Source organism: Pteropus medius, unplaced genomic scaffold (genome assembly GCF_902729225.1).
Source record: "Pteropus medius unplaced genomic scaffold, Ma_sr-lr_union100, whole genome shotgun sequence".
Lineage (NCBI taxonomy): Eukaryota > Metazoa > Chordata > Mammalia > Chiroptera > Pteropodidae > Pteropus > Pteropus medius.
In genome coordinates, this window is record NW_024344240.1 from 7137372 (window position 1) to 7163529 (window position 26158).

Here is a 26158-nt window from a genome sequence, read left to right on the forward strand (position 1 = left end):
AAAACAACTAGATGAGCAAAAAAGGAGGTTGAAACCCTAAAAAGAAAAACCAAATACAACTTCTGGAGATAAAAAACCACACTGCAAGAGTTGAAAAATGAAATAGCAAGCTTGGGAAATAGAGTCAATCAAATGGAGGAAAGGATAAGTGATATCGAAGACAGAAATCTAGAAATAAATCGAAAGGAAGAAGAGAGAAATCAAAGAATGAAAAATAATGAAAGAAAATTCAAGACCTAGCTGATACCATCAGGAGAAGAAACATAAGAATAATGTGCATTATCGAAGGCAAGGAAAAGGAACAAGGATTAGAAAGCATTTTCAGACAAATTCTTTAGATTCTAAATCTAAGGAATGAGCTGGAGCTTGGAATTCAATAAGTCAACAGAACTTACCAATTATCTCAACCCAAAAAGACCTTCACCAAGACACATTGTATTAAAATTATCAAATATCAATGAAAAATTGATTTTTATCAATTTTTATCAATTCTGTCTTTTTATCAAAGACAGAACTCTCAAGGCACCCAGGGAGAAAAAAACTGGTAACTTATAAAGGTAAACCCATTAGATTATCCTCGGACTTCTCAGCACAAACCTTACAAGTCAGAAAGGAATGGAATCAAATATTTAAACTATTAAGTGAAAGGAAATACGAGCCTAGAATAATGTATCCAGCAAAATTGCCCTTTAGATCTGAAGGAGAAATTAAGACTTTTCCAGACATACAAAAATTGAGAGAATTCTCCACTACTAGGCCTGCACTATAGGAAATACTGAAAGGGGTCAGTTCACGTAAAACAAAATGACAAAAAAAAAAAAAAAAGCACAGAATTAGGAGTAAAGTGACTATTGGGCAAATAGAAGCAGACGAGTGCAACCCTTACTAAGAACAGGGCATTATAAGCTTAAATAATAAAAAGAGAATTGTTATAACAAGATAGTAATGAATGTTCAGCATACATAGGGACAAATTGAGACAACATGACTGAAAAAAGGAGGATTCAAAGATTCAAATTCACAAAGGGGAATGGAGATAAGGCACACACAGAAGAAAATAGATGAATATATATATATATAAACTATCCTTTACATATTCATAATAGTAACCACACACCAAAGATTCAGAAATGAAGTATATAACATAAAACAAGAACCAGAGGCAAAACCTACAAAAGCCAACCAAAATAAAAACAAACAAACAAACAAAAACAAACAAACAAACAAAAAACCCAGAAACACAAGGACAAGGAAGCACTGGAAACACTGAGTTACCAGAAAGCAAAAGATAAAATGGCTATAAGAAGACCTCATATTTCAATAATCACACTAAATGTAAATGGATTGAATTCACCAGTAAAAAGGCAGAGTTGCAGAATGAATCAAAAAACAAAATCCAACCATATGCTGCATTCAAGAGACACATCTCAGATTCAAAGACAAATATAGACTCAAAGTGAAAGGGCGGAAAATGATATTTCGAGCAAATGACATTCAGAGTAAAGCAGGAGTAGCGGTACTAATATCAGATGAAATAGACTTCAAAATAAAAAAGGTAAAGAGAGATACTGAGGGACACTTCATAATGATAAAGGGAATCAGGCACCAAGAAGACATAACACTTATTAATATCTATTCTCTCAAACAGGGAGTCCCAAAATATGTAAAGCAATTACTAACAGAACTAAAGGGAGAAGCAGACCAAAATACTATTATAGTAGGGGACCTAAATACTCCGTTGTCAGTTATGGACAGATCATCCAAACAGAAAATCAATAAGGAAATAATATCCTTAAATGACACATTAGATCAAGTGGACATAACTGACATTTACAGAGCCTTCCATTCTCAAACAGCTGCTTATACATTCTTCTTTAACACACATGGAACATTCTCAAGAATCGACCACATACTGGGACACAGAGTAGCCTCAACAAATATAAGAGGGTTGAAATCATACCAACCATATTCTCTGATCATAATGCTTTGAAACTAGAGGTCAACTGCAAAAAGAAATCAAGAAGAACCAAAAATACACAGAGATTAAACAACATGCTACTGAAGAATCAAGGGTCAGAGAAGAAATAAAAAGAAAGATCAAGCGATACATAGAAACGAATGATAATGATAGTGCAACATATTAAAACTTTTGGGACGTGGTAAAAGTGGTCATAACAGGAAAATTCATATCATTACAGGCCTATCTCCAAAAACAAGAAAGAGCCCAAATGAACAGCTTAATGTTTCATCTTAAATAACTAGAAAAGGAAGAACAAATGAAGTGAAAAGTCAGCAGAAGGAAAGAAATAATCAAAATTAGAACAGAAATAAATGAAATTGAAAACAAGAAAATGATAGAAAATTAAATACAAAGATTTGGTTGTTTGAGAAGGTTAATAAAATTGACAAACCTTGGCTAGACCCACTAAAGAAAAAAGAGAAAAGACACAAACAAAATCGGGGATGAAAGATGAGAAATTATGACTGACATTGCAGAAATATAAAGGATAATACAAGAATACTATGAAAAAGTATATAACACCAAATTTAATAACCTAGAAGAAATGGACCAGTACTTAGAAAGATACAACCTTCCTAGACTGAAACAAGAAGAAATGGAAAATCTAAATGACTTATTAGCAGTATGGAAATTGAAACAATCATCAAAAATCTACCAAAATGTAAAAGTCCAGGACCAGATGGCATCACCGGTGAATTCTACCAAACATTCAAAGAAGATTTAATACCTATTCTCCTCAAACTCTTCCAAAAAATCGAAGAGGAGGCAATACTTCCCAACTCATTTTATGAGGCCAATATTACTCTGATACCAAAACCTGGTAAAGATAACACACACAAAAAAACTACAGACCAATATCTCTCATGAACACAGATACAAAAATCCTAAGATACTAGCAAACTGAATACAGCAACATATTAAAAAGATTATACACCACGATCAAGTGGGCTTCATCCCAGAGGCACAGGGATGGTTCAACATACACAAATCGATTAATGTGTTACAATATGTAAACAAATAAAAAATATGAATCATATGATCATATCAGTAGATGCAGAAAAAGCCTTTGACAAGATGCAGCATCCATTTATGATCAAAGCATTTAATAAAATCGGTATAGAAAGAAACTACCTTAACATATAAAGGCCATGTATGACAAACCCTCAGCCACAAGGCAAGACTGTCCACTATTGCCACTCTTATTCAATATAACATTAGAAGTCCTAGCGGGTGCAATCAGGCAAGAGAAAAATATAAAATGCATCCAAATAGGAAACGAAGAAGTCAAACTGTCACTATTTGCGGATGACATGATTCTCTATGTAGAAAACCCTAAACGACTCCACAAGAACACTACTAGAAACAATAAACAAACACAGTAAAGTCTCTGGATACAAAATCAACATTCAAAAATCCATAACGTTCCTGTACTCTAATAATGAAGTGTCAGAAAAAGAAGCGGAAAAAATAACTCCGTTTACAATTGCAACGAAATGAATAAAATACCTAGGAATAAACTTAATGAAACAAATGAAGGACCTATATAATGAAAACTATAAGACCCTATTAAAAGAAATCAAAGAAGATACAAAGAAATGGAAAGATATTCCGTGTTCTTGGATTGGAAGAATCAACATAGTTAAAATGACCATATTACCTAAAGCATTATACAGATTTAATGCAATCCCCATCAAAATCCCATCAGCAATTTTTAAAGAAATAGAACGAAAAATCATCAGATTTGTAAGGAAGCACAAAAGACCCCAAACTTCCAAAGCCATCCTGAGAAAAAATGAATGAGGCTAGAGGCATCACTCTGCCCGACTTCAAATTATACTACAAAGCTACAGTAATCAAAACGGCATGATATTGGCAGCAAAACAGACACACGGACCAGTTGGACAGAATCAAGAGTCCAGAAGCAAACCCATATTTATATGGGCAAATAAATTTCAACAAAGAAGCCAAAAACATACAGTAGAAAAAGAAAAGCCTCTTCAATAAATGGTGCTGAGAAAACTGGAAACCCACCTGCAAAAGAATGAAACTAGACTGTTGTCTATCACCACACACCAAAATTAACTCAAAATGGGTTAAGGCTCTAAATATAAGAACAGAAACAATAAAATGCATAGAAGAAAACGTAGAAACTAAACTAAAGGACCGTGGACTTAAAAAGGATTTTATGAATTTGACATCAAAGGCAAAGGAAGTAAAAGCAAAAATAAATGAATGGGACTATATCAAACTAAGAAGCTTCTGCGTCAATAAGATAGAGACAACCATCCGAATGAGAACATATATTTGCAAGCATCGCCTCCGATAAGGGCCTAATATCCAAATATATACAAAGGACTCATATGATGCAATAACAACAACAACAAAAAAACAAAGTGATCCAATCAAAAATCCATGGGCAGAGGACCTGAATAGACACTTCTCCCTAGAAGACATACAAATGGCTAACAAATATATGAAAAGATGCTCAACATCACTAGCTATTAGGGAAATGCAAATCAAACCACAATGTGATACCATCTCACATCTGTTAGAATAGCTATAATCAACAGAACAAGTAATAACAAACGTTGATGAGGATGCAGAGAAAAAGGAACCCGCATACATTGCTGGTGAGACTGCAAATGGTACAGCCACTATGGAAAACAGTATGTAGGTTCTTCGGAAAACTAAGAATTGATCTACCATATGATTCAACAATTCCTCTATTGGGTATTTACTCCAAAGACTTGAAAACTCATATCCAAAAAGATACTTGCACACCGATATTCATAGCAGCATTATTCACAGTGGCTAGGACATAGAAGCAACTCAAGTGTCCTACGATAGATGATTGGCTAAAGAAGCTGTGGTACATATATACAACGGAATATTACTCAGTCATAAGAAGAGATGAAATACTGCCATTGGCGACAACGTGGATGGACCTTGAGATAATCGGGCTAAGCAAAATAAGTCAGACAGACAAAGTTGAAAATCACATGATATCACTTATATGTGGGATAGAAACCTAAAGCAACAAAGGAACAGGACAAACAAACAGAGACTCATGGACATGGACTATAGGCTAGTGGTTACCAGAAGACTATAGACTAGTGGTTATAAGTGGGGTAGGAGAGGAGAGGAGAAGTAAATGGGGTAAAGGAGGTCAAATATAGTGTTTAGGGGGAGGACGAAGCGAGTAAAGGGGATCAAATATATGGTAGCTGAAGGAAATTGGACTTTGGGTAGTAAACACACAATAAAATACACAGGTGTCAAATTATAATGTACACCTGAAAATTATATAATTGTATTAACCAATGTTACCCTAATAAACTTACTTAAAAATTTTTAAAAATAAAAAATAAAAAAATAAAGAAATAAAAATGTTTTTTATACTTAAAATCGATCAGATTGTAATTTGAGGAAATTTTTCTTTAACCGAAACTCTAGAAAACTCAGTTTCTGTGCACGTTGAGTCCAATTGAAAAAAAAAAAAAAAGCACAAAGAGCAGAAGCCAAGGGGGACAGCTAGGGTTGGAATTTTAAGAATATAGATAAAGGAAACTAGAATTAAATAAGCAAGAATTAATTGATGTGAAGTCACTTTCTTGGGGCATAAATGAGAATTAACACCCTGGCAAGGACTAAGAGAATGGGAAAACTCATAGCTAGCATGGCCCTTGGAAGCCTGGAAAAGGTAACAGTCAATCTCAAGCAAAGAAGAAATGCCTGAGGTGCCTTGTCAGAATGTAGCAGAAAGAATGAAAAATCTCAGGGGTGGGTGAACTGAAATGAATATTTTATGTTCAGCCAAGGGACTCACCAGAAGATTATGTTCCGTGAGACGGTCCAGAGGATATATTATTCACCGAAACCATGAGGAATGTGCTTGTGAGAGTGGCACCAACATAACTAAGAAGTTCAGCGGTGGCTCCTCTGCACCAGGGCTAATGGGAAGACAGAAAGTCCCAGGCTGAGCTCATTATACCATTATATTCTCCAAAGTTATAAAGGCCTGGTGGTAGCACTTGGCCACCAGAAGCCAGGAGGCCACAATTACTGTGACTGGCATGGTAGGAGAAGCATCCAATGGGACTTGGTCCACAGGTAGTTATAGATTTGATCCATAGAGAATGACGTCCCTACAGGTAAAATAGAAGGACAGCCAATAAGGATGCTACTTGGTACCTATAGCCAAAACAAAGCAAGGAAGCTGAGGGCAGTTGCCGCCAATTAAAGTCACAGTTTCTTACTCATTTCTAGGACCTGAGAGGATTTTCAAATTTGGAATCTATTGATTCCAGGTCCCAGAAGGAAGGACCCTACAACTCCTCAAAGGTATATATACTCTAATGATTCTCCCAGTCTTATCCAAAGAGACTTGTGTTCGTTTACCTGAGTGATGTATACCTTATTTGGGAAAAGTGAACACCCAAATATTTTAAGTATTTTTTGACAAAAGTCTTAGTTGATGTTATAACTGGAGACCCAATATGTCATTATGGTTCCTCATTAAAGCAAGATTTAGAAGGAAAGTTAATAAATAAAGTCCTGACTGAAGTATTCAATGAATTCTAGCCTGCAAAGTCTTAACAGTCTTTTCCTCAGTTCCCAAATGTATGATTAGAATCTATACAAGTAGCTGTTGAAGTAATTCTCATGTCGGTTCCTTGGCCTGTGGAGAGCTATTATAGTGGGAAAGGCTAAGTAGAATCCCCTGAAACTGCTCTTCCAAGCCCCTAGCCAAAATAGCAAACCAAAGATAAAATTGTGTCCTACGGGAAATGACAGAGATTAGAGCCTTCCTTTAGGACCTCGAGGATGTAGGTGTGGTGGTGTAGTGTGTTGAATGCTACCCCTGCCCCCAAATATATGTGAACGTTCAAATCCCTGGATCCTGTAAATATAACTTTGTTTGGAAAAAGGGTCTTTGCAGATGTAATTAGGTTAAAGATCTTGAGATGAGATGATCTTGGATTATATAGGTGGACCTTAAACCTTATAGGAAACATCCTTATAGGAAATGAATGAGGTGAAAACCCAGAGAAGAAGAGAAAGCAATGTGAAAACAGGGCGGAGAAATGTGGCTACACATCTTTCAAAGAAACTAGAAACCACCAAAAGCTAGAAGAGACAAAGAACAAAGTGAATTTTCCTCTAGCACCTCTGGAGGGAGTACAGCCCTGCTAATACATTGATTTGGGGTTTCTGGCATCCAGATATGTGAAAGAATACATTTGTATTGTTTTAAGCCACTAAGTTTGTGGTAATTTGTTAAGGCAGCCTCAAGAAACTAATACAGTTTCTATCATATTTCCATTTAATTTGACAGTTTGGTCCCTGCAGAAACCTGATGGATCTAGGAGGATGAATGATGACTACCATAAGCTCAACCAGGCAGCATCCCTGATTGCAGTTTCTCTACTGGACCTGGGGTCCTTAGTGGATCAGACTAAGAAGGCCTTAGGTGTATGATGTCTGTTACAGGTTTGACAGATACATTTTTTTTTCCATTCCAGCTGGACAAGAGGATCAGAAATTGTTCACATTCATGTGGGCTGAGTAAAAACATTAATTTACAGATTGCCTCAGGGCTTTACTAACCCTCCTGCCCTCTGTCATAATATACTCTAATATTCTAGAGGCCTTGTTAAGACATGTGTACTCCAGAGGGTAGGGGATAAACTCTATTAAGATTCATGGACGTGCCAATTCAGTAAGGCTTTCTACATTCAAGGCTTGTGTCACGGTCTAATGCCACATCCTAAGTAAAAGACATATTGCTGCATCTTGCTTCTCCTACCATGAGAAGGAAGCCCAATGCCTGGTTGACTTCTGGGAATTCTGGACATAACACATTCCACACCTGAGAATACTGCTCTAGCACATAAACAGGTGACACACAATGCTGCCAGCTCTGACTGGGACTCAGAGTGAGAAAATGCTCTCTAGTAGGCCCAGGCTGCAGTCAAAGCAGCTTATGACTTGGTCCATGTTGGTGGTAGAAAAAGATGCAGTACATAGTTGACAGAAAGCCCCAGTGTAAGAATCATAATATAGGCCCTTGGGAATCTGGAGCAAGGCCACATCGTCACCAGCAAAGAATAACACAGTTTTTGAGAAATGGGAGTGTTTCCGTATCCTGGTAGAGGTGGAACACTTGATCATGAAGCATCAAATGACCATGGTACAGAACTCCCAATATGAGTAGAATTCTGTGAGAGCTACCATGTCATAAGGCCATGTTCCATTTTAAGGTACATCTGGTACATCTGGGATTAAGCCTGAGCAGAACAAAAGTGCATGAATAAATAACTTGAGCAAGTAGCCCAAGCCTGAGCAGGACAAAAGTGCATGAATAAACAACTTGAGCAAGTAGCCCATTCACCCATGCTACCCATTATTGATTCATCACTGCCCTCCCCAGCTCACACCTATGGCCATACAGGGGATGAAGGTCCCCAAACGACCAATGTAGAAGTAAAAGGCAACCTCGATGTATAAATAAGTCCACTGGACAAGCCCTAATTGATGGAGACTTTGTCGTTACCACGTACAGGAACAGCCTTGAAAGACAGAGGAGAGGAAAAAATCTGAATTGGCAGAGCTCCAAAGAGTGCTCCTGGTCATTAGCTTTGAATGGAAGGAAAAGTAGTTCAAGGAAAACACATATCCAGATGATTGTTACTGGGTAGTTGGCAGGCCTGTAAGGGAAGGGAAAGGACTGGAGGATCAGAGACGAGGTCTGGGTAAAGGCCTGCAGGCAGACATGAGAGAATGAGCCCTAAGAGTAGAGACTTTTGTATCACATCTTAACATCTCCCAGAAAACTTCCACCAGATAAAAGTCAATGAACAACTAAGTAGACAAAATGATGCAGCTATTTACCTGAAGCCCATCTTCATCATGAGCACTTTAGAACTAGAAAAATGAGTGCAATGAGCACATAAACAGGTGGCCACGGTGGCAAAGGTAGAGGCTAGGTAAGGGCCTAGCAACAGGGCCTCCCACTCACTGAGGCTGATTTAGCTACCGCTGCCTCTGAATGTCCAATTGTCAGAACTGAGCCCCTGATCAGAATCAATTACTCAAAGAGAACAGCCTGCCACTTGGGCAAGTCACCTATATTAGGCCCTTTCTGTTCTAAAAGTGTAGTAATTCATCCTCACACAGATAGAAATCTATTCAAAGTTTGGGTTTGGCTTTCTTGATGCTGATCTTTAGCCAATACCACTAACTGGGGCTTATATGAGGTCTGATCCATTAGCACAGAAGCCCACGCAACATAGCATTATCCAGGGGACCCACTTCATAGCAAAAGAGGTGAGTGTGGGCCTTTGACCAAAGGACCACTGGTCATATCACAATACTGCACCATCTAGCAGCAATGAGCTTCACAGAGCACTGAAACACTTTTCTAAAAGACAGTTAAGTGCCAACTCAAAGGCAAGACTTTGAAGATAGAAAGACATTCTTTAAAGTATCATATGCTTTCAATCAGAAACCACTATATGTATTTTTTTTTTCAATAGAAAGATATTTGTGTCTACTTGTCATCTCTCCCAATGACCCACTGAGGGATTTTTGTGTTTTTCGTTCCTGTAACTCTGCGCTCAAACTTCTGGATTTCTACTGGAAATTTACTATCTTTATAAGCTCTGACAAAACAAATGAATATCTACTTCTGGAGGCACACTCTTTTCAGGGGACACAGGAAGGGTCCTGCTACCTGCTCTTAACTATGACTGGGCATGGTGGGGTAGTAAGGCAGTTCAATTTTGCTGAAATATGGGAAGATGTCAAGTAATAACTAGCTCGAGGATTCCAGATTGGCCTGGTAAAATCTTTCTCAGTTCAAGTTTCTTTCTACTCAATCCTTTCTCTCCTACCTCTTTCCTACATCGTAGTCTGATGACTTCCCTAACTTCTCCCTTAAAAATTCTCTTGCACTTCTGATCCCATATTGGGGTCTGCCTCTTAGAGAACCCGAACTAAAACAATACAATTAAAATGTTATCTGTTCTAAAGTTTTCTCTCCCAGTTTGTTCCTCCTATATGCTAATGTTATACTCAATGACCATGTGAAAAATATATCTTAAATGTAATTATTCATAACAGTTATAATTTGGGTTGGAAAATAAAAATATGTGTTGAACTGTAGGTGTTCATTTGGTTTGTCAGAGCATATAATGATAGTAGGTTTCCGACAGATTTGAAAGGAAAGACACTCGGGATTGTCAATATTGTCTGTGTTGGTCAAGGCTTGCTGTTTTTATTTTTTAATTATATATTTTAGTTTATTTTAAATTTAATCAATCTAGATGACTTTTGTTTAAAATTCAACAATGGTAGCAATATCAACTTTCATTAAAAATATTTTAACTTATGATTTTCCAATAATTAGCCTTAAGATACAGCAGGTCTTTAAATAATGTCATTTGTTCAACATCCTTTCATTGTAATGTTGATGAGGAAAACCAAAATCAATTTCCAGCTGAGATTACTGTCTATATAGAGTGTGAATATTCTCCCCATGTTTGTGTGAGTTTTCTCTGGGCACTCCGGTTTCCTCCTACATTCCAAAGATGTGTGAATGAAGTGAACTGGAGTGTCTACTTTGTCCCCAACTGACTGAGTTTGGGTACCTGTGAGTGGCCCTGTGGTGGAAGAATGTCCTGTCCCTGGTGGGTCCTGCCTTGTGCCCTGAGTTGCCAGGAGAGGCTCCAGCCACTGTGACCCTAAACTGGAATAAGCAGATTGAAAAATTGTGATCTTACTTGTCTTTATTAATACTTCTTAAATGTATGTCTAACTCATATTTATTTCGATTTTACTATTAGAAGTGTTTTGGGTCTTTATTTAGAAATTTGGTGATTTCTTTGACCAGAAATAGGCTGTAGAAACTTAACTCTTGTTTCTATTAACCAACCTATGGTAAAACTGGTTTTGTTATATGTCTTTTTACTTAAAAATCACAATTTCCGAGAACCAATCCACGACCTTAAGTGAGGATTCACTGTAATCTGTTGTTGAAGTGTCTTACCCCTAACTGCTGAAGCAGATCTATAAATAATGTCTGAAAAAAATCGTTTGTACCCTGATACTTGCTTACTACCTCTAAGTTCTTATCTGCTGAAAAGTGGAAACTGTAAGATGGGTGTTCCCAATTAAATAGTCCACAGTCTAAAAGAAAAAAAAAGCTGAGAGTAGTTCTATTAGACCAGGAGAAAATTAATCCAAGGAGTTGAAGGAATAACTTTTATAGTATTATTTTAGTGTTAGCTGCAATTTTTTTATATTGTCTTCTTAATATTAACACGTGTTTTTATAACAAGTTTTACTTAACTTTCAATTTTTTTATGTGATTTTTAAAGAATTTCTGGTTTTACTTTTATATCAGCTGACCTATTTGTTTTACTCCTTTTCCGTTGTGAATTGCATACTGTCTTGTGAATATAGTGTCTGTGCTACTTTAAGTTGTTGACTTAATTGTTCGAAGAAAAATAACTGTGTCTTCACAAGGACTTTACACAGTTTGTAATTTTTCAAGGTCTGATATTTCAGTAAAGCAATATACACTTTACAGGTTTACTACAATATCAGTCCAAATATCAATATCTAGAAACCATCAACAAATGAAAAAAAAAAAACCTTGCCAATTTTTAAAATCTCTACTTAAAATTTTATTGACAAAATATGTTTTATAGACTTATTTTTTAAAAATCACTTTTGCACATATTAAAATACAGTTTTAAGTAAAATATTTCTCATTGCCTTTGTTAAAGACATCACAAGCTAAGTAGGCTGGGACACAGAATTTACATTCACTATAACTGCCCTCTGGGTTTTCTACTAACCTCTCCTTTTCCAAAACTTGTATTTATGCTACAATATTTAAATTTTATTTTACAGGAATGATCATGTTCCTCAAACAGGCAGTGAAGATGTCTTTATTTGTTCCAAATGCTGACTCCTGTATGGACATTGGCCAAATAGAGCACATCTGTCACAAAAGAACTTAATCGAATAAACTGAATAGAAACAACCTAATGCAAAATACTAGCAAAGAAACCTTATTAACAGATATGTTTTATTTCCTAGATCCAGAATTAATACTGGGAAATATTTTGTTAAGGTTATTTTTTTCCTTGAAATAGGATGAGTCAATCATGTTCTCTTTCTCAAAAACTTCCACACAGATGGTAGAATCTTTATTGAGAGGATTTATGGACTGAGTTACTCCATCAAGCATTCTTTTATGACTTTAAATACTGTCATTTTTCTGATGCTTCCCAAGATCCCAATTAAAATATTAATATTCTAATTCATGTTTTATTTAAAGCACAAAAAAGCCTTTCAATTTGACTAGTTATAATTCACTTTCTGTTATGAATGAAAAGAGAAAAATTCACCATGAAGAATTTACACTTTCTTTCAAATGAAACGCATTCACTGTGCATGGTCAGGGAGGGAATCAATGTCATGTCCAATTGCTGATCATGATACATTAATATTTTTCATGCAGGACAGTAATTATCATTTAGTGTGTTCTCTAGAGAACGACACATAGATAACATGTTTATTAAGCAGCCTGTCCAAAATATTTTAACAAAGTTTGCATAAACTCTTTGTAGAATTAAATGCCAGGAAGCTCCAACCAGTACAGTTTCACCAATGTCCTAGCTCTGAAGCATGTTGGCCAGCCAGCATGTGTAGTATTATTAATCAGTATTCTCCCAAATAGACATACGAAAAACAGATTCTCCATGGGCCACAGAGACTCTTTTGTGCCTGCAGTGCACAAACTAGTATGTACACAGGTAGCCACATCTAAAGTGCTGTAAGTTATATGGTTAAAATTTACTCTGTTCTAACCACTCCCTTTTTTCTTTTTTTTTTCTTTGCATTAAATTTTAAAAACGATTATTAATAATGAATATTTGTGGTGAAAAAATCAGAGATATTTTTAAGTGCATTTAATAAAAAAATGCCATTGGTCTCAAATATTAAGTAGAAAAATAAAATTGAAATCCCTAATCTCCTATATAGTGATATGATGAAGTATGCTTAAAATCAAGTGTTCTAGAGAGCCTTCTGCAAGATTGGCTTCTTAGCCAACAATGTACTTGACATAAGAAAGAACTGGAGAGAGACTTGGATGGCCATGCACCAGGCTACATTTTCCACCCTCCTTCATTGCATTTGCAGCTAGAATGCCTATCTCTTCCTTCATGTCCATGTCTTTGAGCCAAAGCTACAAGAAAGAGAAAGGGTATATATAAACTTATTTTTAATGAAATAAAAATGAAATTAAATAAAAATTAGGTGACTCATTTACTATTATTTTTGGTGATTACAAATAATATTTTCCCTATCAACACTAGATTGTGTATGTCTAGATTTTCTTAAGCAGTCTGGCTTCATGTGGCATATACTACTTCTTTCTGGGCAGCTTCCTTTAGCCATTAGACAAAAAATGCAAAGTCATTTGAAAATCACTGCCGATTAGTTGAATGTCAAGATGGAAATGTATTTCATATTAGTTATATTTCTTCACTGTCATATATTTTTATATCTATTAATATTTTATATCTTTCAAAACTGATGTTTTTCTATTCTCTTTTAGATATCACTGGCTGAGTACAGATGATGCAAAACCATAGCGGGTAGGTGAGCCACTGGATAGAAGACTGGGCTCCTTAAATCACAACATAGAGGAAGGTCACCTGCTGACCCAGGCCTTCTGTCCTGGGAGAATGCCTGAGAAATAAAGCTCCACATTGTTAAAATTAACATTTTTGGTCTATTTGAAACTGCAACTAGAATTATTCTAAATAACATACTTAGTTCATCACTTTCAACACTTATTTTTACATCATTGTGAAGTGCTAGTTTTCATGTATATTTATTTTGGACTTCATGGCCATCATAGCTGAGAAAGATACTCCACAAAATTATATATAAATCCAAAGGAAGAATGTACATCATTGTTTGTACTAACCAGATTGTAATACTTATTTTTCAGTGCTATTCATTCACTGCAATTATGAAATTCACCTAGTAATTATGTCAATCAGTTGTTCCTGTAAACAGATAAGGTGTTCGATTTATATTTTAACAAATAGAATGAATATCCATGAAACTATTCATTTGGAATTTTCATAGTGGTTAGAAACCTTATTTTTAAAGTCAACATTTACAAATTTTTTAAGTTTATTTATTTAAATTAGTTTCATGTATACTGTACATTTGTTATATATCAATATAATTCATAAAATGATCCTCCCAATTGTTCTCTCCCTCCTCTGGCCCTCCACCTAGCCATCATATTAATGCTAACTGCCTTCCCTTTGCTGTGCTCCCCTCCCCGTGACCATCTATCAACTACTAATTTGTACTTCTTTAACCCTTTACCTCATTCTCTCATCCCCTAAGGCCCTCCACTCTGCCCATCACCAAAGTGTTCACTATATTTGTGAGTCTGTTTTTGATTAGTTTGTTCTTCTTGTTCCTTAAATTCCTCATATAAATGAAACCATATGGTAATTATCTTTCTTTGTATGACTTATTTCACTCAGCACAATAATCTCTAGGTCCACATCATTGCAAATGGTAGGATTTCGTTTTTTTTAATGGCTGAGTAACATTTCATTGTATATAATGAATGAATTGTATATAATCTATATATATACACACACACACTCATTATATCCTAATTATGGTGTGTGTGTATATATACACACATAATTTCTTTACACAATCATTTGTTGATGGGCATTTTGGTTGGTTCCATATCTTGGCTATTGTAAATTGTGCTACCATGAATATTGGGATGCATAGATCTTCACGAATTATTGTTTCTGTTTTCTTTGGATAAATGCTCAGAAGTGCAATTGCTGGGTCAAAGGTATGTCCATTTTTAATTTTTTGAAAAATTTCCAGACTGTTTTCCATAATGGCTGTACCAATTTGCAATCCCAACAACGATGAGGGTTTCCTTTTCTCCACATCCTTGGCAACACTGTTGTTCTTTGATTTATCGATGATAGCCATTCTGTCAGGTGTAAAGTGATATCTCATTGGGGTTTTAATTTGCATTTTTCTGATGATTAACGACCTTGAGCATCTTTTCATTTGTCTATTAGCCATCTGTATTTCCTCTTTGGAAAAGTATCTGTTCAGGTCTTCTGCCCATTATTTAATCGGATTGTTTGTTTTTTTGTTGTTGAGTTATATGAGTTCTTTATATATTTTGGATATTAACCCTTTATCAGATGTATCATTAGTGAATATCTTCTCCCAGTTGGTTGTCGTTTTCTTTTGATGATGGTTTCCTTTGCTGTACAACAATTTTTTAGTTTGATGTAGTCCATTTGTTTATTTTCTCTTTTGTTTCCCTTGCCCAAAAAGATATATCCGAAAAGAAATTACTGTTAGTAATATCAGAGAGTTTACTGCATATGTTTTCTTCTAGAATTTTTATGGTTTTAGATCTTACATTTAAGTCTTTAATCCATTTTGAGTCTAATCTTGTATACAGTGTGAGAAGGTGGTCCAGCTTCTTTGTTTTTTGCACGTATTTCCCAGCACCATTTATAGAAGAGATTTTCTTTACCCCATTGTATATTCTTACCTCCTTGATCATATATTAAGTGAGCATATAGGCATGGATTTATTTCAGGGATCTCTATTCTGTTCCATTGATCAATGTATCTATTTTCATGCCACTACCATGCTGTTTTGATTACTGTAGCCTTGTAGTATAGTTTGATATCAGATAGCGTGATATCTCCAACTTTGTTTTTCTTTCTCAAGATTGCCGGTGGCTATTCGGGATCTTTTATGGCTCCATATAAATTTTAGGATTATTCGTTCTAGCTCTCTAAATGATGCCATTGGTATTTTGATAGGGATTGCATTGAATCTATAGATTGCTTTGAGTAGTATAGCCATTTTAATGATGTTGATTCTTCCTACCCATGAGCATGGTATATGCTTCCATTTATTTGTATCTTCTTCAATTACATTTTCCAATGACTTATAATTTTCTGAAAACAGATCTTTTACCATATTAGTTAATTTGATTCCAAGGCATTTTATAGTTTTCAATGCAATTGTAAATAGGATTGTTTTCTTAATTTCTCTTTTTGAAAGTTCAGCATTGGTGTATAAAAATTCCATTGTTTTCCGAATATTTATTTTGTAACTTGCTACTTTACTGAATTCATTGATCAGTTCTAACAGTTTTTTGGTGGAATCTTTAGGGTTCTCTATATATAGTATCATGTCATTGGTCAATAACGAGAGTTTTACTCCTTCCTTTCCAATTCGGATGCCTTTTATTTCCCTTTATCGTCTTATTGCTGTGACTAAGACTTCCAATTCAGTGTTGAAGAGGAGTGGTGAAAATGAGCATCCTTGTCTTTTTTCTGATCTTAAGGAAAATACTTTTAGCCTTTCCCCATTGAGTATGATGTTAACTGTAGGTTTGTCATATATGGCCTTTATTATGTTGAGGTATGTTCCCTCTCTTTCCACTTTGCTGAGAGTTTTTATCATAAACGGATGCTGGATTTTGTCAAACACTTTTTCTGCATCTGTTGATATGATCATATGGTTTTTATCTTTCAATTTTTTAATATATTCACAAATATTTTTGTATGTAGCACATATAGGCAGTCTCTGAGCTAATGATGGTTCAATATACAATTTTTCAACTTCCCAGTAGTATAACAACAATATGCATTCAGTAGAAATTTTACTTCAAATTTTGAATTTTGCTCTTTTCTCAGGCTAGCGATACGCAGTAGGATATTCTCTCATGATGTGTGGTAGCCAACCACAAATCCCAGTCAGACACGTGATCACAGCTGATACTCTACAGTGTACTGTGTTGCCATTAATTTTTGGATGTTTTATTCTGAGCCTAAGATAAGCTATGATGTTCTATAGTTTAGGTGTATTAAATACATTTTCAACTAACAATATTTTCAACTTAACAATGGATTCATCTGAATATAACCCCATTCTAAGTTGAGAAGCATCTGTATAGTGTTTTCAGCAACTAATATCATAATTTTTATTATAAGGATTATTCAATTCATGTATCTTCTCTGGTACTGTTTTCTTTGGTGATCCACAAAAAATGTGTTTTTCTTGCATTTCATAATTGTTTTGTAGGCTAATGAATACCACAGCTATAAAATATAGAAACGTTTGTATACTTCCATCTAACTGTATAGTTCACATTTGTTCAAAACTGCATAATTTATTCCAATATGTGCTTTTTCAACTTTAAGCAATATTTTGATGTGTATTCCAACCAATAAGTATTTTCTTACAAAGGAATACACTTTATTTAAATATTTTTTTAATTTTATTATTTTTATTTTTTAGTAACAGTTGACATTCAATATTTTATATTAGTTTCAGGTGAATAGCATAGTGGTTGGATAAAGAAGATGTGGTACCTATATGCAATGCAATATTACTCGGCCATAAAATAAATGAAATCTTACCATTTGTGACAACATGGATGGACCTAGAGGATATTACACTAAGTGACATAAGCCAGACAGAGAAAGACTAATACCATATCATCTCATTTATATGTAGAATCTAAAGAACAAAATAAACAAACAAGCAAAACAGAAACAGACTTATAGATAAAGAAAACAAACTGATGTTTGCTAATGAGAGTGGGTGGCAGGGTTGGGTAAAAAAGGAGAAAGGATTAAGAAGTACACATTGTCATTTACAAAGGAACACACTTTGGTTTGCTTTCATGTTGTTATTTTTTATTACTTTAACCACTTTTAATTGCTATAATAAGAAGAACAAATGTTCTTCCGACATTATGAGACCTTTTTGTTTTCTGCTATTAGTAAAAAAATCTTAAACTTTTGAATCTTTAGCATAAAGTTTGGTGAAGTTTTATAAAATATGAATTGTGTATTAAATAATTTAAACTTGGTAAAAAATGCAGACACTTGTTTTTTCATAACCTATTTGTTCAGTATTTTAACACCTTGAACATTTTCACAACATAGTTATATGCTGCTTTATGCTAACATTTGAAAGTACCATATACACTTTAGGAAAAATGTTATTGTTAAGGGTAATGAGTGCACATCCACGTTCTTAGCAGTCTTCTTGATAATTTAGTTTTTTTCTTTTTTTGGCATAACTTCTTACCAATTTATTTGATCGATTGATTGATTTTTATCTACAACATGGTCAAGAAACACCACTTGTAGCAGGAATGTCTATTGGCTATTTCTTACTGCGCCTGACATTATTATTTTATCTTTAGTCCATGCTTTCTCTCCAGGATTTTTTTTTAGGTACCTGGACTAGTCCATTTTGTGAAAGTTTATTCAATTGAAAGTACATAATAAAATGCCAATTTCTCCTAACCTTGCATATTTTATGAAACAGACACAAATCTTTCTTACTTTTACACGATAAACAAGTAGAAAAAATAGAGGTTCTAATATTTTCTTCTCATATCCCACTGGATCATGTTACAAACCTTTGGTTGTGTATATCCTTCTTTGGAGATTTACTGGTATTGCTGGCAAAACAGTGTCAGGGACTTTCAAACATTTTCTACTGTGACAACAATGATAATCCATTTTAAACTGCAATTCTATTCATACACTCATGCCTATAAATAAACAAAATTTTAATAAAATAATACTATGTATGATACACTCTAATATGTTTATGATTTCATTTTATTACAGTGGCTTTGACCTAGTTTGAAAAAAATGTACTATCATGTTCTGCATTCCATGGTCACTCTGAGGAGACCTTTGTAGTATAGCAGTAAGAACAAGTGTTTTGGAGTCAGACTGATGTTGGAAACCCAATTTGGTCATTAAATAGCCTTTAAACACTTTAAAACTTATTCATAGTCTCTTCCTTTTATGTTCCTCATCTGTAAAATGAGAATAAGTATACTTACCTTGTGATAGTTGTGAGAAAATGAAATAATATATGTAAATCCTCTAGGGCCATCCATTCCTGGCACATAGTGGGTATGCAACAAAAATAAAAATATCATTGTTAGTAGTAGTGTAATAATAATAATTTTTCTAACTTTCTAATAAAAAAGATAGATGGGTAAAGAGAAGCCAGAAATAGTCATTATGAGGAGAGAAAAAAAAAAAAGAACAATGGTAAGAATGTAGGACTAGAGAGAAGACGGGAGAAGACAGAAATATCCGTGCAAATTCTGAGTTTAACATCCTGATCCAGGCCCCTCCGTGTGCTCCTCACAGGACCGCCTCATTGTATGGTGGTGAGAGTCTATTCAGATTTGACTTCTGTTGAGATTCTACCACCACTTCTTCAATGCCAGGTGGCCCCACATACATTCTCTTCTTAATCTTACAATAATACACAATTGTGGGTCCTACTTTTTAAACTCCATCATCCTTTCACTCTTATCTTTCTGGAACACACATGAGCCAGCCAGCCTGGGAAATAGTAACCTATTACAGGAGTCATAATTTCTCCAGGCACAAGGAATCCTGTTTTCTTCAGTTTCAAAAAATAGTCTACAATAACTATCTTACAAGAAGTGTAATTGGGGAGCAGCAGCTGCAAAATCTGTCTCCCGAAGAGCTCAGAGAGGCTTCTGATCAAAGAAGTCAAGAGAGGAGACTGGGGGACATAGGCAGATGAAGTGAGTGGCAAGCAGGCACACAAACCCCTGGCTTGGAAGTGCAGTGCCGCATTGCCTGACAGGAATCTGCTATAGTATCTTGTCTCTGGACATTTAGTCCTATGCCATCTCAGGGCTGTAATGTTTCCATACCTTTCCTAGTTTTCAGAAATCTTACCAGTCAAGTTACATTTCCAAGTCCTCTGCCTTTTGGTGTTCAAGCTGGATCCTCATTTTGTAGATAAACTTCAATTGTTACCTCTACGGAACTTTTAAAGCTCATGTCTTTCCCTCAGGTTTTAGTTTCTGTTAAATGCAGCCTCTCCCAAAATGATGTGCTTTGTTTTAGAATTCATTGGTGCATCAATATCTTATATTAACCTAATCTGTGAACACTTTTGCAAATCTACGTATGCCTAATTAGTATTTTGTTATAATTAGCAGAGTTACTCTGAGATTTTATCTCTCAGGAAATGAAAGAGAGAGGGAGAAAACATCTCTATGCCAATGTATTTGTACAGTTTTTTCGTACAGACATGTGATTAATCTATTAATTTACCACTCACAGTAGGATCCCTTCCATCCTGTTATGATATTGACCAGCAGTGGTCATTTGTTCTTTTTATTCTTAGAACAATACCTTATTTTTCTAGAACTATTTAGCTTACTCAAAATTTCCAATGTCTTGCTATCTCTTCTTACAGAGAAAGAAAAATACATACCAATACTTTATAAACAGATATATACTTGAGGGGAAAAAAAATCAAATACTTAAATGGATCAATACTCACCTAATTAAAGTTTATTAAAATAAATACTTCTGTGATATTTCCTTCAATTTTATTAAAAGTAGCTCTTATAAACTTTATTTTGTTACCAAACTCGTCCAGCTGCTTGCCGCTCAAAAGCCAATGATCGAAAGAATTTGGTAGAAGGACAGCAGGTTTCTTCAAGAACCAGCATCCTGATAAGATAGGGGGACTGCTGTCACAAAAGCCATCTTGCTGTTTCAGTGCAGGCAGGGGTTATTATAGGGAGAGGGCTGAGTAGGGGGTTGGGGGAAATTCCAGGGCTGTATCCTATAGGTGAGGCGATGTCCAAGGCCATCTATCTTGTCTTCTTGGCCGTAGTTTGTTTCTCAGGCTGGAGTCTCAGGCTCAGAGACAAAATAGGGAGAGGAGTAAGGAGGGGATGAGGTGTTTTTGGGTGCCGGTCAGCATGAAGTGTCCTTTGTAGCATGTTCTGATAAACAACCCAGAGGTGGTCAAGTAAAGGTCTGGGAACCAAGTCAGTTTCATTTAAAGTCTGTTCCTAGGATTCTCAATCAAGCAAGTTGTTTACCTACAAGTTACACATTAGTTAACAAGGCATTTTTATGTACATAAAAATGAGAATGAGATTGTAAAGACAAGAAAATGGTTACAATCATAAAACTACAATAATCACAGGTACAATTTTAACTTTTCTCTCTTTAAATATTATTATGAATATACAGTTTTTCAAGGACACAGACTCAAGCTGTAATTAATGATAACTTTTTATTACTGCTGCTCAAATATTTACATTTTGGGTACTAGTAGTAGCTCTAAGATGGCTCTTTGTCATTTCAACATTATCCTGGACATTTTCTTAAAGTATATTTGCTTACTTGTAACAAGAGATTTCTGGACCCTCTGGATTCTTTCCTATTCCTCAAAATGGAATTAGCAACTCTCAAAGTTCACATTCCTTTATCTTAAAAATAGTTCTATTGAAAGATGTATAATGATGGTTTCACATGAGTGCTTCTGTTGGTCAGTGGAATAAGTCATTAACTGAGCAGGACTTTTTTTTCAAAAAATATATTACGACCCAAGTTTATGTGACATTTTTACTCTAAAATTAACCAAATTAACTCTAAAATTACTAAATCATATTTTTAAAAGATTGTTTCAATATAAAAATTACAATTTGTTACACTGTTTAGATTTTTAACCCCTAATCTATAAAATCATGAGTTTTATCTTCATGATCTATTACTTTGAGAAATTACCTTCATTTCATTGTCAATAAGAAATATAAAAGAATGAAATGCACAGTATTACTCAAAGGCTTTGATCTGTTCTTTATATGCTACATGCATTCATTCAAATGTAACAAATTAATATGCAATACTGAACAGTACGTGTAGCTTAATTCCTTTCTTCAAACATAGGCCAAGTAATAGAAAAGAAACTTTAATTTGAGCACTATGCCCTTAACATGCATCTGTAAAATGACAAAAAACAAATTGAATAGAAAGGCATTATGAACAAGAATCTTTCCATAACAGAATTCAAAGCATATTTGGTTGTTGGCATTTTTCTAAAATAGTATGGTATCTGAGCAGTTTTGCTTCCTGTCAACACCGTTCCATGTAACATCACAAAGCCCAGGCTCTGAAAAATGATGTAGAGTAGCTAGACTGAATTATCAAGGAGTCTGCCAAGATTCTCTGGCATTTGAAATTTGGCAGAATGTTGCAAAATAAATTTTCTTAGACAATTCTGGTTTTTGATACATACCCAAATGTCAGAGACGTAATTCCAAATGTTCTTCTGACCACAGGTTTTCCTCCACATCTCTTGATTATGTCACTTTTTCATCTGCCTGGGTTAAAACAGCAAGTGACACAAGCTTGGGAAGACATCTCATGTCATGCTTCCTTATTTTGTTTTAGTTAACTCTCAAATTCTCTTTAAAAAGCCAACATGCTGAAAATTAATATTTTCAAAGGTAAACTTACAAAATATGGGTCATTTTTTATAGCAGTTTTAGGTTCACAGCAAAATTGAGAGCAAGGTATGAAGATTACCCATATATCCCTACCCCCACAAATGCATAGCTTCCTCTAATCTCAACATCCCCCACCAAATGGTACATTTGCTATAACTGATGAACCTACATTGACAAATCATTATCATCCAAAGTCCATACTTTACATAGATGTTTTACATTCTGTAGGTTTGGACAAATGTATACTGACGTGTATCCAACAATGTAGTATAATACGGAGTAATTTCAGTGTCCTGAAAATCTTCTATGTTCTGCTTATTCATCTCTTCCTCCCCCATAATGCCTGACAAACACTGATCTTTTGACTGTCTCCATAGTTTTGCCTTTTTTGAAATGTCATATAGTTGAAATCATTAGTAATATAAATTGCAGATTAATAATAGGGCTTTCACTTAGTAATATACATTTAAGTTTCCTTCATGTCTTTTTATGGTTTGATAATTCATTTTTTACCGCTGAATAATATTTCACTGCATGGATTTACTAGTTTATTTATTAATTTATCTACTGAAGGACTTCCTGGTTGCTTCCAAGTTTTAGCAATTGTAAATGAAGCTACTATAAACATCCACATACAGGCTTTTTTATGGATCTACATTTTCAGCTCCTTTGGTCAAATATCAAGGGTATGATTGCTGGATCATGAGGTAAAAGTATGTTTAGTTTTGTAAGAAACTGCCAAACTGTCTTCCAAGGTGGCTGTACCATTTTACATTCCCACCAGCAATGAATGAGAGTTCCTGTGGCTCCACAGCCTTTCCAGTGTCTAGTGTTGTCAGTGTTTTGGATTTTGTTCCTTCTGATAGGTGTGTAGTGGTATCTTATTGTTATTTTAATTTGCAATCCCCTGATGGCATAATGTGGAGCATCTTTTAATATGTTCATTTACCATCTATATATCTTACCTGATGAGGTGTCACTTAGTCTTTGGCCCATTTTTAAATCAGGCAAACTTCACGAATGTTTCTCAGTTGTCCTCCTGCTCCCTTTAGATGGGAAAGGATGGTTAGAGATGGCTGGAGTTGGTCATTTCCCTCCTGCCAAGTGAGTTAGGCTACAATAAAACCTGACATGTAGTCTCTGGTTAAATAGTTTCTCCTGAGACTTGATCTTGTTAAGAACAAAGTACTCTGGCATATTTCAAAATGGTTCTTTTCCCTTCTCCGTGCCAGAAGCACCAAGGGATTCCACCCTCCACCCCTCCACACACAAATATTTACTGTGAGAATCTAGTGTAGCTCCAAGAGGTAAGACTCACAGAAGTATGGGGGCCTCTATGACTGGGTCTCCTTGGACTTTTTAATGTTGAGAGTGCCCACTCTGAGCCTCCAGCAATTCCTCAATTACAGTTTAGCTTTTGCTATCCTGGTACTGGTTCCTGTGGAGATTTCAGCTCCTGAGTTTCTCCTCTAATTAGTTGCAATTCTCTGTTTTTGCTTGTTGGTCTCCAATTTGGGGGGCAGCCCTTCGCCCTCACTTCTCTTAGACATGTAAGTAGTATTATCTATTTTGCAGTTTGTCCAACAACTTGTTGTTAAGACCAAATGGTGACTTCCAAATCCTTACATGTGGAATCAGAAACTGTAATTCTCTAAGTCATTTTAAAAATTTAAAATTTTCTGTATAGCACATTTTTCTCTCATTCCAACATAGTCACACCACTAGAGAACCTATCACTTGGCAGAGGGGTGTGTGGACACTACTTGCTGTTTCTTCTTCTTTTATCAAAGCAGGATGACTATTTCTAAGCTTTGAAATAATCATTATTTACATGTGTAAATATTGTTTAATGTAGGCAATGTAGAGGAAATTTTGTTGTAGAAAAATATTTTCCCTCCATATTGCATCATATATTATTTGCCAGGTCAAAGCACTGTGAAACCCCTGACGAAATTTACATGTCAAAATGAGTGGAAAAGACATTTTGCATTAGCAGAGTTTAAAGAAAGACAAAATAGGCATGTGTGAGGAAACCCGGTGGGGCAGGGCTTTGGAAGGAGTGGGGCTTGCAAGAAATGAACGCATTCTGGGTAGACCGAGGGACGAACAGACACTGAACAGACACTGAACAGATGGGGAGTAACATTGACAATAAGCATGGCATACTGAGGAGGTGTCGGGAAGCTAGTTGGATTGGAGTGAAGACTTATGTGGGGAAGGAAGTGTGACTGGGGTCAAAAACAGAGGGCAAATTATGGAGGGCTACGAAGGACAAATAAGAGGGTTAATAACCACCAGATGTTTTCTATGTGCCCATCCCTCTGCAGAGCACGCTAGATCTCAGCTCCTTCTCACTGCACCCTGTGAGGGAGGCATGATAAATAAAAAAATGAGGCAGAGAAAATGAGTAGCTTACCTGGTGTCATACAGTTCACTTTTCACTTTTTTTTGCTCCATACCCCAAAACAATTCTAAAAAAAGTATTATCGCATACATGGAAATATGTGTTTCACTCGAGTATAAATAAGTTTATTTTCATTAGGAGGTAGAGATCATTAAACATTTTATAGGATTAAGTATCTACAATAAAAATTAATCTCATAAGACAATTTGATGAAATAAGTTTAAACTAATTTGTGTAAATATTGAACACATTGATTTGAAAAGGAATCACATAAAATTTTTATTTATGGACAATTGGGTAAATTTGGGCTACAATTAGAAATTTGCTTTTATAAAGGAAACTATAACTTTTTCTAGCTAACTCGAATAAATATTAAGATCTAAATAACAAGACTGATTTTACTTCCAGTAGAATTACAACTTCAGGGAAATCTTATGGGTGCTTACTGATCCACTTATAAGTAAATATTTGAGAGAAGGTAGAGGTTTGTCCTTCCTCTCTAACAGTCTCACCAGGAACCAATATCTCATTGAAACACAAGAAGAAGAGTGTGTTTACTTTCTGGAAACATGATGCTTTGTCAGAAAATACACTTTTCACATTCTAATGGAAATAACAAGTCAAATAAATTACAAAAAGAATCAAAATAAATGAAAAATAAACTCTTCAACAAACTCAGACAGTTTAATTTGTCTCTATAACTTGTCTCTATAACCTGCAATTGTCATATTTCAGTTGGTTGCTTTGACCTCCTGTGTGCATAACAAAGATATGAACCTCGGTATTGTTAATTGGACGGTACCAAGGGTCCAGACTCAGGTATATGACTAGAAATATTTTGTATATGACAGTAATTTCATCAAGAAGGGATATTTTATGGCTGTGGTACAGTTATCATCACTCTCTATTTACTTAGATCCTCTTTATTCCAAAAGATAAAAGATGTGTGATACCATCCACTGATATACTCTATTGATTGCTAATTCTAAATTTATTTAGTGCTTCTGGATATGCCAAAGACCGCTAGTTACCTAATATAATTATCTTCATAGTCCCTGATTTTGCTTGTGGAAGCAATATTTTCAGCTAAATATTTACATTCCCTGGCCTGCTCTACAACTTGGGGGCTGTCATAGATCACGGTTCTGGCTAAAGAGATATATAAGCCAGTGTGGGGAGAAATTGCTGCTAGGGAGCTCTTTAACAGGAGAAGACTATTTGACATGAGTCACTTTTCCCTTTCTTTTATTTTTGCTTGGAACAGGAGATGGCCTGGCATCAGTATCTTCCTCAGACCATGGAATTGTGGT